Source organism: Pelobates fuscus, chromosome 4, assembly GCF_036172605.1.
Source record: "Pelobates fuscus isolate aPelFus1 chromosome 4, aPelFus1.pri, whole genome shotgun sequence".
Lineage (NCBI taxonomy): Eukaryota > Metazoa > Chordata > Amphibia > Anura > Pelobatidae > Pelobates > Pelobates fuscus.
The window spans coordinates 68445403-68463248 of record NC_086320.1 but is presented as its reverse complement, the minus strand read 5'-3'; the positions used below and the strand labels follow the sequence as shown (position 1 = coordinate 68463248).

At 38.4% G+C, this 17846-nt stretch overlaps 1 protein-coding gene across 2 annotated transcripts in view; it reads left to right on the top strand.

Moving 5' to 3' along the window:
- The window catches only part of WWP1 (WW domain containing E3 ubiquitin protein ligase 1), a 100130-nt gene that overhangs the window by 9055 nt on the left and 73229 nt on the right, over positions 1-17846 (top strand). The window contains exon 1 of one of the 2 annotated variants that reach the window (XM_063451276.1): positions 6088-6107. The exons of the other annotated variant lie outside the window; for it this stretch is intronic. The gene's annotated coding sequence lies outside the window, so the exon portion shown is untranslated. Of the gene's footprint in view, positions 1-6087; positions 6108-17846 lie in introns of those variants that run through there. 2 annotated transcript variants of the gene reach the window in all.

Genomic DNA, 17846 nt, shown 5'->3' with positions numbered 1-17846 from the left:
ATTTCCCGCATGGATTATTGTAACCCTCTCCTGATTGGTCTTCCCAATAGCCGTACTGCACCCTTACAGTCCGTAATGAATGCTGCTGCTAGATTGATTTTCCTCTCTAGTCGTTTCTCTCACACCTCACCCCTCTGCCAGTCCTTACATTGGCTTCCTGTATGCTATAGGAGTCAATTCAAGGTACTAACTCACACCTATAAAGCACTGAACAACTCTAGCCCCTCTTATATCTCCTCACAGATCCATAGGTATGTCCCTTCTCGGTCTCTCCGTTCTGCCCGTGACCACCTCCTGTCCGTTGTCCGCACTCGTACGGCCAACTCGCGCTTGCAGGACTTCTCGCGGGCGGCTCCCTTCCTATGGAATAGCCTGCCTACCGCCATCAGACTCTCCCCTAGTCTTGCATCTTTTAAGAAGTGCCTTAAAACCCATCTCTTTAGGAAAGCTTATGGCCTCCAAGACTAACCCTTACCTCACATACCTGTCTCTTGCCCTCTCCTAAAGGGCAGCCCACCTTATTTGAGTGTAAATTCCTGTCCTAATGTGTTTTACACCCCACCTCCTATAGAATGTAAGCTCGTTTGAGCAGGGTCCTCTTCAACCTATTGTTCCTGTAAGTTTATTTGTAATTGTCCTATTTATAGTTAAATCCCCCTCTCATAATATTGTAAAGCGCTACGGAATCTGTTGGCGCTATATAAATGGCAATAATAAATAAATAAATAATAGGGCTGCATAAACAAAGTGATTTAATTCTTAAATGGCAGAAAATTTAGCAGTTAGACTGCAGGGGCGTGATCTATACTAAACCAAAACTGATTGATTAAGCTAAAGTTGTTTTGGTGCGCATAGTGTCCTTTTAATAAAATACTAATAAAATAATGCTGATTAAAATTAAAGCGGGTTTGTCAACCTTCCACCCAAAAAAATGTAAATGAAAAGTTTATAAAATTGAAAATATCTACACACTCAAAAGATGTGACACAGTACGGGGACTACTTTTGTCTTACTGTAAAGCCAACACTTTGACAAAAGGCGGAGCTACCCCTGTCAAATTTTGTCACTTCCCCCAGCTGTTATGACTCATCGTGAGAACTGGAATCTTGCAGTATCCTCAATAGACATTCGTGTTGTACTCTCATGCACGAGAGTACAGCACAGACATGGGCTCCTGTTGAATGAATCCCCAAGAGCTAAAGTTTGAAGATGGTGCCCCCACGGGGGACAACATCAAGTAAATATAACTTGCCTGTACGGCACCCCACTGGGCCACCACATGCCAAGTGGCGATGTCACCATTGGGAGGTGGGGGGGGTCTTTAAAAATATGCAAATACCTTAGAAGATGACAGATGCTTTAATTGTTAAATATGCATATTGATAATTGATGTTTTTTTGTTTTATTATATTGAATATATTGAATAAAGTACACATATAGCATTGGCATTAGTATAGATGAGACTTTTTTTAATTCTACATATGCTTAATAGTGGTGCCTTGAGTCATTATAAAAACGTATTCTTATTCTTTTTTTCCAGGCAGATAAGTAGATAAATTGAGATGTCAATATGTTTTTTATATACAGAGATCTCGATAAAAAGCCAGATGTCTATTTCTGATAGCGTCTTCAAATAGTCTACTTTCCCTTTGATATTGCAGAAACCATTAGCCCAAAATAGTTTGCAAGTGCTGGCTCATTACCAGTAGTCTAGCTACACCCTAAAGGTTTAAACTGATACCATTAGGCAAGATTTCTAGTGTTTAGTGACCGTAATTCAGCTGTATCAGTGGCTACTTCTAGAGCTTTAGTTTTCTTCATTTTCTTATATCTATAGGTTCATTATTTTCATTTGATGTTAAGTAACATATACTAAATTTGGCAGAGCAGTGTCACGAGTGCTTTAGTGGTATGTTTATATTGATTTTACGAGGACATGCTTGCTGAGAATCTCTGTGGGATAGTGCTACTGTAAACTGAAGCTGCTGTTGTAAAGAAGGTGAATGCAAAGCTAGTCTAAAATAATCCTAGCCAGTCTTGATTATCAACAAATGGAAATTATACACATTTAAAGGGACAGCATAGTTAAAAGAAAAACAGCAGCTTAATGTAGTTGTTCTGGTGAGTATAGTATGTCGATGCAGGCATTTTCATGTAAACACTGCCTTTTCATAGAAAAGGAAGTGTTTGCATTACTGCCTAGTAACACCTCCAGTGGCAGTCACTCATATGGCTATTAGAGGTGCTACCTGAGTCAGTGCTGCACAACTGACGTTCAGCAATAAAGGTGTTTTTTTTTTTTTACTCTTTATAAGGAGATCAAGGGGGGTCCGGGAGCCTAAATAGTGTTTTTAACACTAGGGTCAGGATTACACATTTGAGTCCCTGACCCTATAGTGTTCCTTTAATGGCGGTTCTGCTCTCATTGGTACGTGAAGCACAAAACTGCCGTTTGCCTCATTTCGCAGTCATACTTGGATCTGGCACAAAAAGTAGGGTAGCGTTACACGTGCATTCAGTAAACTCTATTCAGAGAATAAGGGATATTCTCCTGCGTTGCTTTGCTGCTGCAGGGCTGCTTCTAGGAATAGAAATGCAAAGTATCTTGAATGATGGGAGGCAAATGGAATCCTATAATTATTTGTGGACACTGTACTTGAATTCACATTGAGGTGTCCTGTGTTTCTTTATGTTAAGAAACCTGAAGTAGTAATGTTCTTTAAATTCAAACCAGTGGCAGTGTTAATGGCCAGGTTGACTGGGAAAAAGAAAAGCTGAAAATCCACAAAGTAGCTCCTTGCTGATCAAGCCAGTCCACATAGAGCTCAAAATTGTTCAGATCTAGTTATTGTATATTCCAGAGGGATATCCATAACTTGACTACTGAAGTAACTATTTCCATTAACCTTGCATGACATCTCTACTGCCTCAAGGCAGAGTTAATGTCAGCTGTCAATCATTCATCAGGTCTCATTTTACACTTTTTGTGTCTACTGCCCAAAAATAGGACCTTGTTGTACAGTTTTGTGTGTTATGGGGTAGGTGAGAATGTATTATGTTGTTTGTTTCTTGGATGGTTAGTTTGTGACTGCTGTTTGTAGTAAGTGGAACTTTTCCCCACCATAAGAGTTATATATGAGCTAAATGTGCCGTGACCATGTACCACCATATTTAATAGATACGATCGAATCTTTTCTGTTAATATTGAACATTGTTCCCTTTCTTATTTTGAAGGTGACCTGGGAAATCAGGGTTCCTTTCTGGCAACAGGAAGATCTAACATTGCAAAATCAATTTTTTATTGGGTCCCACTTTAACCCCTTAAGGACCAAACTTTTGGAATAAAAGGGAATCTTGACGTGTCACACACGTCATGTGTCCTTAAGGGGTTTTAAAGAAACACTACTGTATAGTGTTTATAGCAACATTTCTATACTCTGAATTATTTCTGACCTTAAGCAATTAGGGTGACTATTGATGAGTTGCTCTTACTTGGTTTTCTTAGTACTGTTCAGGCTGTGTGATATTATCTTATCTTTTAACACGGATAATATTAAAATATATTTAGAATGTGCATCCATATCCAACTGACTGCCATTTTTATCTTAAAACCAAAAACTGTGCTCTTTGTCTTTTTAAACGATTAAAACCAGAATGGAGAAGTATATTCCTTTTCCCTTGTTACTTTGAACTCCCCAATTCATAATGTAGTTGTTCTGGTGAGTTTAATCATTCCCTGCAGGCATGTTCATGTAAACACTGTCTTTCAGAGAAAATGCAGTGTTTACATTGCCCCCTAGGGACACCTCCAAGTGGCCACTCCTCAGGTGTCCACTGGAGGTTTTCCCTTGGGCTGTTCAGCACTGCTGTTCAGCGTCTCCACACTCTGCATCTCTATGACGAGGTGCTGATTGGACAAGCCGGCGTTTGGCCTTGCTGATTTCAGCCAATCCAATGATTTCCCTATGGGGAAATCATTGGATTAGCTGAAATCGTAAATTCTGATGTCGGCAAGGAGGCAGATCGGCGTGGGACGCTGTAAATAATTTATTATTATTATTATTATTATTGCCATTTATATAGCACCAACAGATTCCATAGCGCTTTACAATATGAGAGGGGATTTAACTATAAATAGGACAATTACAAAAAACTTACGGGAACAATAGGTTGAAGAGGACCCTGCTCAATCGAGCTTACATTCTGTAGAAATAAAGGGGGCAAGCCACCTAAATGGTTAGAAATATGTTTCTGTTCCTTTAAACTTTGTGACAAGTCTTTTTATCTTGCCTATTTCATTGTATCATACTTATTACAGCTAATGATTCATATATAAGTAAACACAATGATGTTAAGGAATTTGTATGGTTGTTCATATCAGTTGATCATTCATTTGGTTTTATGAAGGCTTGCACATTACTTCTAATAACTCCCGTAAATACTTCTTGCTAGATCAAAGTAAAGATTAGAGTACGTTGCAGGACTTAATAAGGCTATAAGTGGGTTTCCTTACTATAAAATTAAAGCATGGATCGCCATCCTAATGCCATGTACAGCGCTAAGGAATTTGCTGGCGCTATATAAATAATTATAATGTATATAAAATAAAATAATTAAAAGCTGAATAGCCCCTGCTTTAACTGGTACTTGTGGGGCTTTATGACAGAATGATTCCATCTTTGTAGTCTAGGCTCGGGACAGAATAATAGTGTCATGCAAATTTTCCCCTGTTCCCCTGCTGTTACTAGGGAAACCCTGATATGTGATGTTTCCCTCTTCTCAGCAGGGACCAAAAATATATAAATAAGGGCTGCATGACAAACCTTTTATTAGCATGGCTAAGCTTTCATGTTTAGCCACAGTCTGACATCTGCAATAAAAAGTAATTGTGACCTTCTAAGAAGCCTCATAACTGACACAGGCCAAGCATCAGCTTTCTAAGTAAAAAAAGAAAAATGAAGAAATTGTCAGGTCTCTAATTTGGATCGAAGACTGCAGAGAAACTTTTCAAAAGTGTAGTTGGATGGGTACATTTAAATGTTTGCTTGTTTTTTAATCATGGCGCATGCTCTGAGCCATCGAAGGTAGGGAGGGCTTAGACTTTAATTGCGGATTGGACAAGGCATGCTATGTGCGCTGACTACATTTATTTTATGCTCAGTTGCCCACTAGGGTTGCTAGATTCACCATATTTTGCTAGATCTTGCATCACCTCCCCTTGTTCAGCATCTGTGCATGAAAAGTGCTGCCGACCAGTGTGCACATTCTAATGAAGTAAAGTCAATTGGGTAATAAAAGGCTATCTTCCAAATCAGACTCCCCCAAAATCCGGCCCTCCAGATGTTGAGAAACTACAACTCCCATGATTCTATGAATGAAATAGGCTGAGAGTCATGGGAGTTGTAGTTCAGCAACATCTGGAGGGCCGGGATTTGAGGAAGCCTGTATCTAGCTGATCCTTGGGGCTGTATTCTTAGTACATTTTTGTAGCTGTGATCCCAGGTTAGGTGCTTAAAATATATAAAATAAAACAGGCCAACTGAAGATTGGAGTGAATGTCAGAATAACTGTTCTTTCATCATATGGTTTATTGCGAAATAAAATCACAACAAAAAAATAAAACTGAACCGGCACAGGTTTGTGTTCCTAACACTATACTGTTCCTTTTAATACATGGGTCCGAAGTCCTTCTTGGTTTAACCACTTAAAGGCAATGTTTGGTGTTACATGTGCATTATAAATTAGAATTGAACTTTGTTTCAACAGTGTGTGTATTGTGCTAGTAAATAGTTTACTTAGTTCACTAAGGCATGTGCTGAAAAAGCTAAAGTAAAGCATTTAAGCTCTAGATGAAATCCAAAAAGTGCATGTATTTTAAGACTAGCTGCATATTCTGTCTATTGCCATGAGAACATCTCCTCTGTTAGCTCAAAGCTGATCAAACAAATCTATCATGTTGGATTGTTTAGTGAAATGATGAAAAGGGTGATGGCACACAACATGCATGGATGATGCCAGCCATTCACCGGTGGAACATTCTTTCTCTGTTGGTTATAGTTCCAGGAGTGTGCTTGTGCATTTAGGGAGCAGAGCCTGCCAGACCCCAGGTAAAAAGTTCCACTACTTACTGCTTACATTGGGGTGTCGACCAGGCACCTCCACTTCTTGCAAAATCTCAGTTTAAAAAGTATCCCCCCCAACCCCTCCTTTCGTATAGTGGCAGTATCTTACAACTGGGCATGTGGCCATTTTTTTAAAATTTTTATAATTCTTTATTTGTGAATGAGCGTTCAGGTGGAAAGACAAATATCAAATATAGTTTGTCGTACAATAAGGGTTAACATACTATAGCATATAGCAAAACAAAACTTTGCACAGTAATATGATATCTTTGTGACCAAGGTTGTTGTGTGATGCACGCAGGCAATGTGTATTGCAGCCCCTTATAGTTGGTTCGTCCCTTCCCACCCGATCCCAGTTTCACATTATCTGTTATTTTAACTTTTAGTAACTGTTCTAATACGCTAGTTAGGCCTCAAGAAGTCTGTGGTCCCAAGAGAGATTTCGTGTGGTGTTGACATCTGTTATATAACGGTGCGCTGAGTTGCTATCGTGCGTTAAGTCTATCCCTCCATGCTGCTGTCCGGTAGGCATGGGCATGTGGGCATGTTTGCACCACTGCATTGCTGAGTGGCAAACCTGTGGGTTATAGAATATTGCAATCTAAGTGTATGGTGCTTACCAGAATTATCCAAGGTTTGTGCTAAGGGTGTGAATAGGTGTTCCCCAACACTTGTACAGTGAGATTAAAAAAAAAAAAAACAGCGTGACTTAACACAACGTAAAACACACCCTAATGCAATGTGTCTGTATTTATAGAGAATGAAATCAAATATTTACAAAGGTACTTGTAGAGGTATTGCTGATTATATTTAGAATATTGGCACTGCCTAAAAGCTATATTGCCTACAAAACAGACTTAAAGCCAGGGTTGGTAAATGTATTGCAAGAATCAAAAATAATCAATGATTGACGACAAACTATAGGTAAAACCCATGATCTAGGCATATCACCTAAAAATCCCTGTTGTGCAGGATATCTTATTTAAAAAAAAAAAAAAAAAAAATTACCTGGGGCCTGGATTGACTTCACTAGAATTGTTGTGACGAGTATATTGCTGAAGAAGTGGCTTCTTATTCCGCAATATGCTCTTCTATGTGCACGCTAGCTTTCCTAGTCCCTCTTTCATTCAATGCCTAACATTACAGATAGAATTGCTGGGAAATGTAAATTTAAGCACGCATCTATTGAACAGACTTCTAAAGAAGTAATGATATGCTTTAAAATTAAGACCAGGGCACACTATTATTTGAAGTTATAGCTGCAGTTTATAAAGTCATGACTCTCATTACAAGTTAGGAATTATCTGTTATGTTCGAGCAGGGACATTGCTTTATTAAGTGTGTATCCTGCTGGAATAAATATTTTATCACTGATTATTAGCAACTCACAGAGACCTGGATTTAGTCTGTAACTATTTGCCAAGTACAGAGTGTTTTAGTAGCAGGACGGAGAAAAGAAAATGGGTATATAAAACATTCCATATATTGATGCATCATTTGTTAGAGGGTTAAAGTACATGTCAATCGTCTTCTGCTAATTCATAGTATCTAGTGCGTCTCAGGATTGCAGTGTTCCATCTTCTGTCTATCCAAGCTATTCTGCTGAATTGGGAGGCCAGATAATACTGTCAAATGCATCTCGACTAAGTTTTGGAAGATCCAAACCTCCAAAACCATGGGTACTGTACAATTCAGACCCCACATTCAGACTATGATTCTGTGTTTAAAATCTGACCCAAACTCCATTTGCTGATGTTTTATATCCTGCAGGGAACAGAGGAAAAAACAATTCTTTCAATTTCTTTCCATTTTTGATGAAAAGGAAGAGGAAGATCACATGACATATCACTGGAAAGCCCAGGATGTCCTCTTTACAATACAGCAGGGATTTATAGAGTAGCTCAAAAGAATAAAAGGAGATGCATGTGAATTCAATGTCCAGTACAGAGGACACACGTTAATGGATTGGGACTCAGGAGGAGATATATATATATATATATATATATATATATATATATATATATATATATATATATATATATATATATATATATATATATATATATATATATATATATATATATATATATATATGTGTGTGTTTTTTAATTTTTTTTTATTTCCACCAAATTCTCTTAGTGTATTATTGCATTTATAGTACATCATATTGCGGCTCCGTCTGTAATATTCACTAATCCCAGTTGGTTGGCAAAGGATGTGCACACACTCTGACAACTGTTCAGTAGCTGAATGCAGAAGGCATATGACATGCAAACCATATGTGACCCTGTAAAACTGTCTCTTTGTGCTCCTCTTTGGCGTATGGGCTTCAGTTATAGTTTTTGAAATAATGGGAAACTTATTTTGTTGTTGATGGCTCATATGAATGACTACGAGTAATTTGAAATGTGTATGTGTTGTCTACATAGGTTTCTTTAACCATATTGTCACACTGTAAGTTGTGCAATTCTCACTGGGGTTAAGTGACTTCTTATTCAGCATGCTTTAAGGTTTTTAAAACACAAAGGATGCATATTTTTTCCTTTCATATAGAACACCGGGGCCTTGAAGCCCTTTACTTCGGGGGAACTGACTGAATCCACTGGATGAGCAAAATTAATTTTTTGACCCACACATAGAAATGCGTGTGAAGATACGATGACTTAAATGATCGATATCCAGCTTCGAGGAAGGTCTATTTGTTGGGGGCAGCTAGCCTATGTTGTTTTTTACCTGACTAAACATACTTGATGTTTTTAGTGGGTTGAGGAGTGTAGTGGGTGTAAGTACATTATAAAAGCACTTACCTCTGCTGTGCTTCTGGACTAGTGCCTCTTTTTGTACATATGGTATCATGGCAATTTGAAAGCTCTTCCACTCCTCATGAAATGGAATTGGTGCCTTAGCTGATGGCAGCTGCACTGCCTTGCTGACCTCTTCACACCAAGTTTTCAGATGTAACTATGGCCCAGCGTTTTTCATAGTAAGAAGCTTGTGGTCACCTCCAGAGGAACACCTATTGGGGATGGGTGGGGTGGTCAGCCCAACCAGAATCTGGACTGGATTCCAAATCTACACAGAAAAAATGGGAATTGAGGACACACCTAGAACACGTATTTCTTGGTGACGCACCTTAAAGACCAAAATATATACAAAATACAGATTTAAGGAACAGAGTACAACACAAGGCTACAAGGCTACACAAGGCTACTGTGTCAACTCCACCACTAAATTAAGGAGAGTCTCTGGAAGCAGTTTAAGCAGTAAGTATTGCAGTTAACATGTTAATCTCCCATGTAAAAATTAGTTTGGGACTCACAGATATTGGGGTCCGGTGACGTTGCGGTGGACTTAACACAATATGGCCATATGGTGTAACTGAATCCCCATACTTGTTTGCTATGATAGGTGATTGTTAAAGGAACACTATAGTCACCTAAATTACTTTAGCTAAATAAAGCAGTTTTAGTGTATAGATCATTCCCCAGCAATTTCACTGCTCAATTCACTGTCATTTAGGAGTTATATCACTTTGTTTGTGTTTATGCAGCCCGAGCCACACCTCCCCTGGCTATGATTGACAGAGCCTGCATGAAAAAAAAAAAAGGTTTCACTTTCAAACAGATGTAATTTACCTTAAATAATTGTATCTCAATCTCTAAATTGAACTTTAATCACATACAGGAGGCTCTTGCAGGGTCTAGCAAGCTATTAACATAGCAGGGATTAGAAAATCTAAATTAAACAGAACTTGCAATAAAGAAAGCCTAAATAGGGCTCTCTTTACAGGAAGTGTTTTTGGAAGGCTGTGCAAGTCACATGCAGGGAGGTGTAACAAAGGGATTTAACTCCTAAATGGCAGAGGATTGAGCAGTGAGGCTGCAGGGGCATGTTCTATACACCAAAACTGTTTCATTAAGCTAAAGTTGTTCAGGTGACTATAGTGTCCCTTTAAAGTTTTTCCCCAATATGAATGGTTGAAAGGAAGAACACAGGGCTCCTAAAATATATTGCATCTTGCAATAAGGCATTTTTATTTACCATTTATGGTAAAATTGTCTTCCAATAGAAGTTAAATGTTTGGTTAACTTCTTAATGCTACAAATATTTAACTCAGGACGAAAAAAAAAAAATTGGTTAAAAGTGCATAGATAATTAATCTTGGAAAAACAGCTTTATTTGTTTTTTCCCCTTTCTCTTCTAAGAGTGATAAGAGTTGCAACTAAATGGCTGTTGCAGTGCTGGCTGTTATCCCAGTCTTGCCATGAAAGGCACAGTCATCCTTTTTATTTATGTCTCTGCGAATCCCACTTGTGTCTTTTTTTTTTTTTATTTTATTTTTTTTAATTTGCCTTGTTATTGTTTTTGGGAGATTTGCCATATGTTCCAGTTTTTAGTTTTTTTTTCGTTTTGTCATAACTGAATTGATGATGTGTGGTTTGCATATGGAGCTTTGATAAGTGCTGAGACGACTAAAAAACAAGACAGACAAACCTAGCGTACATGAATAAGCTCTATTACATGGGTGGCTTGCAAGCTTTGGGGATTAGATCATTAGACACATGCATGTAACCAACGTATGATTAATGTGTTCACATTTAATGAGCCATTACATTTTCAGTTACACATTTTATTAGTAATCACTGTGGATGATGAATTTAGCCTATAGTGCACATCTCACTTTTTATATTTTCTAGCTGGTAAAAGAACATTTTTACAAAGTTTGAAGTAGTTGGAATCCAGCATAGGTATACACAAGTTGTGCTCAGGTTCACACTAATGCTGGACCACCACCTTAACGGTTCCCTGTGTAGATACCTGATTTAACTTTTGTGTCAATCTTGATTGCTCGTTAGCAGGTTAAAGAGATACTATAGTCAGCCAGTCCACTTCTCATTTAATTGGTTTGGGTGCAGTGCCCCAGTCCCGCAATGTAAATCATTGCAGTTTTAGAAGTTATCTTTGTACTTTAAATAGAATTCGGGAAGCAAAGGCAATCCTTTCTAATTTTGTGCGTTTTTTTCTTATGAGTTTGTGTATTTGTATGTATGCCGTATTTAAAGGACCACTAAAATTACCCAGACCACTTCATCTCAATGAAGAGCTCTGGGTGCAGTCGACCTGTCATTTAAATACTGGAATATAAAAATTGCAGTATTGTAGAAACGGTTTCCATTGAAGGGTTAAATACAAAATCCTTTTACCTGCATTTGTTGTCTGCTTACAACTATAAACTTTCTTGATTATTATTCACAATAATTTTGTGGTATGTATACCTTAACCTGGCACCGGTCGAGTTCACTCATGGGCGAACTATAGAATCGTGTCACTAACCTGCCATTTTGGGTACTATATCTAATGAATATACATTTTGGATCTTTTATCTAATTGAATCTCAAACCCAATTAATCCATACGGCATACTACTAATGCTGTGCGTTACCTCTAGCCATACTTGCACCTAATAGCACTCTATAATAGTGGCTTTCTGTCTAGATGACCTTAGAACATGTAGATAAATATATGTCCATACCTCTGTTCACTTATGGGTAAACTGTACAATTGTGTCACTAACTTGCCATTTTGGGTAACATATCTAATGAATATACATTTTGGATTTTTTTCTATCTAATTGAATCTTAAACCCAATTAATCCATATGGCATACTACTAATGCTGTGCGTTATCCCTAGCCATACCTAAATTTAATAGCACTCTATAATAGAGTTGTCTAGATGGTGATTGGTGAACCTCAATGGGAGAGGACTGAGTACAGTGATCTAACTTTCTATGGATCATGCTAGACGTAATCTCTCTTTTCAGTCTAAATTCTCCTTTGAATAAAGTGGCTCCTCTCCACTGGCGAGCTACCAATCACTTTATTAATGTAGCTTTGATGTATATGGCTTACTTATGGCAACTATATATAATAAAAAAGAGTAGCCAAGTGAGGTGATAGACCTTCAGATTTAGGTCTCTGTGCAGCCATTCTGCACTGCGTGCGCACACTGTAAGGCTAGTTGTGTTACCATGGCGATAGCTAACGCAGCCCATACACAGGAGACACGTGACATCTTGACTAACGAGCCCTTGATTGAGGGGGACTCGATCGAGGCATAGCCCCGCCCCCGGCCAACCTTCAGCCGTACTGATTGAAAAGCACGGATGTATGGGCGGGACTCTCCCCGGTATAAACTCACCTCCTCTCAGCTGTGCCAGGAGCTCTTGATAAAGGCGTGTGACTGCGCCGAAACGCGCGTCGAGCGTTTGCCGAACTTTGTTTTTACTACTGGGGGATGCAGACGGCTTACTTTTGAATAACATGGGGAATTAGTACCTTGTACCTTAGACTGTCTCTCTAGCAGTAGCAATAGTAGTCACTTCCTGGTATTACTAGGAAATAGGGACTCAGCAGCTAAAGAGTCTATCTCAACCTCTGTTTAGACACTAGACTATGTAACTGTCTTTTTAGTAGCAGCAGCAGTTTCTGGCAATAATAGGGGATATATTCAGCTGTTCTTTTAGCCAGTTTGACAGTCTATTTGTCACATATTAGAGAGAGGCTGCTTTGGAACATTTTTTCTAGTCAGTTAGACTAGGCTGCCTTGAAGCAGCAGTGTATTTAACTGTATATAGGAGCTAGACCTGGTTAAAACCATACTCATAGCTCATTTGATTTAAATCTGCCTTGGTGACCTCTATCTCTGGGAGGAATCTGGTTTATTGGCGGGTATTTACTTCTATATGGGGTCTGTGTCCTTACCCATTTACTTTGGGACATCTGTGGACTGACCCTCATGTGTATCCTGCGAAACCAGTCTCTTAGGTACATCTATTTATCTGCGCTCTAATCAATCTATTGAGACATTTGCTGCTCTGTTGTCTCTAAGTATTGACTATAGATATCAAGTATAAAGTCTACTTCTAAGGTACTTTACCCATGTAAGGAGACATCTCCTATGTATCAACACTCTATTTAAACACAGAGTGATATAATAGATACACACTCTCCTTTAGCTCATTCTAGACTCTCCACTACTTGTAACAATTTAGAGGAATAATACATGACACATGGATAATATGTATTTATTTTAAATTGTCTAATCCTACTACAAATACACCAGAGTCTGTGGGAATGAGCTGTGGACTCACGTTTATAGCCGGGATATCTACTAAATCCTGCACATTGAGGGAACTTCCCTCTTAAGGAATAGGGGCTGTGCGATATCCGATTAAATATAGATTATACTATAAAATGTACTCTTTACTCTAAACTTTATCTCGGATACAGTTGTCACCCCCATTACTCGTGTAGAATATCCACAGTGCATCTACCCAGTTTTTAATTCACCTATATTTCCACGAGTGTTTCACCTTTAATACACTTTATTTTTGTTTTGTCCGTAAGCGGCGTAATAAAGGTTATACCCTATAATTATTTTTACTTTTTAGAGATATCAACTTGTGGAATGGATGTCCAACTTTTCCATCTTTAGTGGAACAACCATTTCACTCTAGTCTTTTCTGTCTACTTTAACCACTATATGGGGTCCATGCCCCCTGATATATCTGTAACCCTTTAGGAATTTTGATGTGGGCTCTGTCCACTTCTAAGATTTCCTCTCTTGTCTCTCTTAAATACACATCTAATTGCTGTCTTTCTGACAGCCACTTGAGATGCTCCCTCCTCTAATACAGAGTTAAACTCCATCCTTGAGTCAAATTCTGCTTAGCAGCGCATGCGTAGGTAACCTTATTTCTCTTCTATGTATTGGGCTGCTGAACACTAAAGCCGTTGCTGCTGCCAAGATTAGTAGGAGTTTTAACGCAGGGTATTATTTTGTGTGTTTGTATGCGTTTGTCAGACATTCCTAAATCATAACATGATCTGCCAACTCTTAAAGACCTACATCTGTTGAATTCTGTAGCAACGTTTAAGCAATAACATAATTTTTATGAGCTTTGTGCTAAACCGTTTTTACAAGATTCTCTTCCTCCCTTATAATGGAGAAATCTATGATGAACTTGAACTGTTTTGTAATGTATTGTGGTTTAACCCCTTAAGGACACATGACATGTGTGACATGTCATGATTCCCTTTTATTCCATAAGTTTGGTCCTTAAGGGGTTAAGTGAACGCTGAGCTGCAAATCCTAGTGCTACTCTGTGGTTTGAAAGTGTTTGTTCCTTTGTGCACTGCAAGGGTTAAAGTCCTAATAGTTGTGCTGTTTCAACACTGATCTGTTGTGTAAAAGGACAACAGTAAAGTGTCTGTCAGCATAAATAGCCTGTCATTGTATAGCATTTTAAAAACTGCCTAATCTGTTCAGTATAAAAAGAGAAATTGCACTTTGAGGACAGAATGTTATAATAGAGACGGTTTTGTTTCATTCACAATGGAATTCTGAGTGAGACTCTGCAAATCACAGGTTCTGATTGACTGGCCTGCATCACATATCACATACATCCTCTCAGTTTTTATCCATCCATCCATCCATGGATTAGTGCATGCTGTCACCTGGTCTGATGATTACATTATCAGTGTCAAAGGAAGCTCTCATTAACCCCTTAAGGACAGAGCTTCAGAAGTTTGTCTTTCACTTAATGACAACAGCATTTTTTGCATTTTTTGCTATTTGGTTCAACTGCAATTTGCATTTTACAAATTTATTGCACCGACACATATTATATACCGTTTTTTTAAAGGACAGAAAGGTCTTTAATTTGATGTAACACACACACACACACACACACACACACACACACACACACACACACACACACACACATATATATATATATATATATATATATATATATATATATATATATATATATATGCTTATTTATTATAAAAAAATACAGAAATACGCAAAAAAAATGAATTTTTGTGTTTTTTTTTTACAGTTTTTACAATAATAATGTGTGCACAATTAGTGCAGGTTAAGGAAAGTAATTAATAAATGCATTTAGTTGTTCTGATTTACAGAATATATAATGTGTCTGGGATCTATCAGTTTTTTTTTTTTGGTAGTTACAGATCACAAAGCACTAGGAGTAAAATAAACTTTTAATGTGAAGCGATTTTAGAATTTGGTATGTTTGTCTTGTAAGCTTAATAGCCATAAAAGAAAACAAAATTGCCACACAAAAGTATATATTTAAGGTTGTTTTGACACTTTCTACGTAGCCATTTCACCACCAACCTCTGCTAAATATTGGAGTAAAATTGTGTTTTGGGGGTTTTTTGGCACGCAAACTTATAACAAAGAACTTCTCATGTGTATTTTGTAAAGTTGGTGTGTGCTATTCCTGTACAAACTTTGTGTTCAGTTACATCTGCTGAGTAAAATGACACCCCCATTGTATGTCTTTGGCACTATTTCGTGAAGCTACAGTGCCATATATGAGACCTGTCCTTTTCAGTATTCACAGTAGAATTTTGAGAGACGGATTTAATGAGCCTATGCTTCCATTTGGGGTATTATAACAGTTTGACTGTTCAAAAAAACCCCACAAAGGCCTACCATTTGTAAAAGTAGACACTCCAGGGTATCTCATAAGGTGCATATTGTGCCTTAACATGCCCCCATTTTTTCACCAATAGATGCCAAAGTATGTGGTAAAAAATAATTTTGTGCGTTTTTTACATATGGATTGCATTTGTGCTGGGCATTTTGTATATTTCACATGTGCCGCGAAGTTCATACCCCCCCAAATTATGTTCAGCTAAGTCTTCTGAGTAAAATGACACCCCCGTTGTATGTCTTTGGCACTATTTCGTGAAGCTACAGTGCCATATAGGAGACCAAGCCATATCAGTTTTTACCGAACTTTGAATTTTGACGCTGGATGTATGTGCAATTTCCAAGCATCTTAGCAGGTTTTAAATTAAAACTACCCCACAAAGGCCTACCATTTCTTAAAGTAGACACCCCAGGGTATTTCAAAAGGTATATTCTACACCTTAGTGTAGGATCATTTTTTTTGTTAGTTTGTACCAAGTCTCGTTGCAATTAGCATTTTTGTCTGCCTTTTTGACACACACTTGGAGATGTTACTGTATATTTTGCTATCCTTATGTGTGCTACGGCAGTATAACGCCTAATATGTTGCTCAGCTATGTCATCTTAGTGAAATGATACCCCCATGTGTACCTTTTTCAGGGTTATGTGAATGTTGAAGGGTTGGAGACACACCACTTCCATATTTTTCAAAAGTGGATGCTGGGCCCAAGTCTCATTTTAGCAGCTCAGGACTGCAAATTACCTCTCAAAGGCCACATATATTTTTAAGTATAAGCAGCTCATCAATTCAAATTATGAACAAGTGCATACTATTTGCTGTGAAAATGGGGAATAGTTTGGGTAAACTTATCTGGGGGTAGTACCCAGTCATCTGCGTCCCGGGCAAAGCTGTCATGGATTCCGAAACAAAAACACAGACCACAAAGAGAGAGAACACAGAGAGAGAAACTTGTAATGCCGGTCCTTAGAATGGCCAGGCTATACAAGCAGAGAATTGTCAAGGTACAAGCCGAGGTCAAAGGAGTTAAAGAGAAACGGAACAATGATAGGACAAGCCGAGGTCAAGGATCAGAGAAGACAGGATAACTGGTAGACAAAGCCAAGATTCGGTAACCAATCAGACAGATGACTAAAAATCACACCCCAAAACTGGTCTACTTATTCGGCCTGGGTGTGAAAAATTTTAAAACAATGGCCAATACATAGGCTGGGCTGAGAGCGGCAATCAGGGCAGTAATAGCTGGTCTCAACTCTTACGCCCCTCTTGTAACACACCCTGCACCTTTTCTGGGGGTTTTGTTTTTTAGGGGTTGGTGGAATCTTAAAGCAGAAGTGACCTGCCTCCATTCTTCTGCTAGGTTCCACTGATGGTCTCCTTGTGTGGCATTCTAGCAGATTAGAAATTAGCTCAAACTGGAAAGAAAGAAAAGTGTTTTTCAGCCCAGCATTTGCCTTTTTAAAAGGCATTGTGGATTGCCATCTGCATCAGGTATATGCCCACTTTTTTATACTATGCCCTGGTCTTTCTCATGATCAAATACGGCTGCATCAGTTGATCGGACAGGTCAACGCCCCCTATATGCCGATTATATTGCCGTATGCAGACTGGTTTACATTCGTCTCTGCCATGAACTGCGACCCTCCGAGTGTTTTCACCATGGATGGTGGTTAAGATGAAAACATCCCTTTTATCCCTGTACTTGAGTGCCAGCAGTTCATTCTGGCAGAGAGCTGCTGTTTCCCTCCTTTTAATTTTTTTGTTCGCTAGAGCCTTTGGGAAACCTGTGCGATTCTTCCGAATAGTGCCACAGGCCACGGTCTCGAAGCAGTACAACATTTATAACAGTGGGATGATATTATAAAAGTTATCGATGTATAGATGATAACCTTTATTAACTAGTGGCATTATTAAGTCCCAGACAATTTTCCCACTTGTCCCTACTATATCTGGGCAACCTGGGGGATCAAGGTGGCTATCCCTTCCTTCGTATACACGGAAGGTGTATACGTAGCCACTGCCACTTTCACATAGTTTATAAAATTTGATCCCATATCGGGATCTTTTGGATGGGATATATTGTCTAAACCCCAGTCTTCGCTTAAACTTAATTAGGGACTCGTCAATGGAAATGTTTTTATTGGGGGTATATATAGTGGCAAATTTACTGTTAAAGTGGGCAATTAAAGGGTGTATGTTGT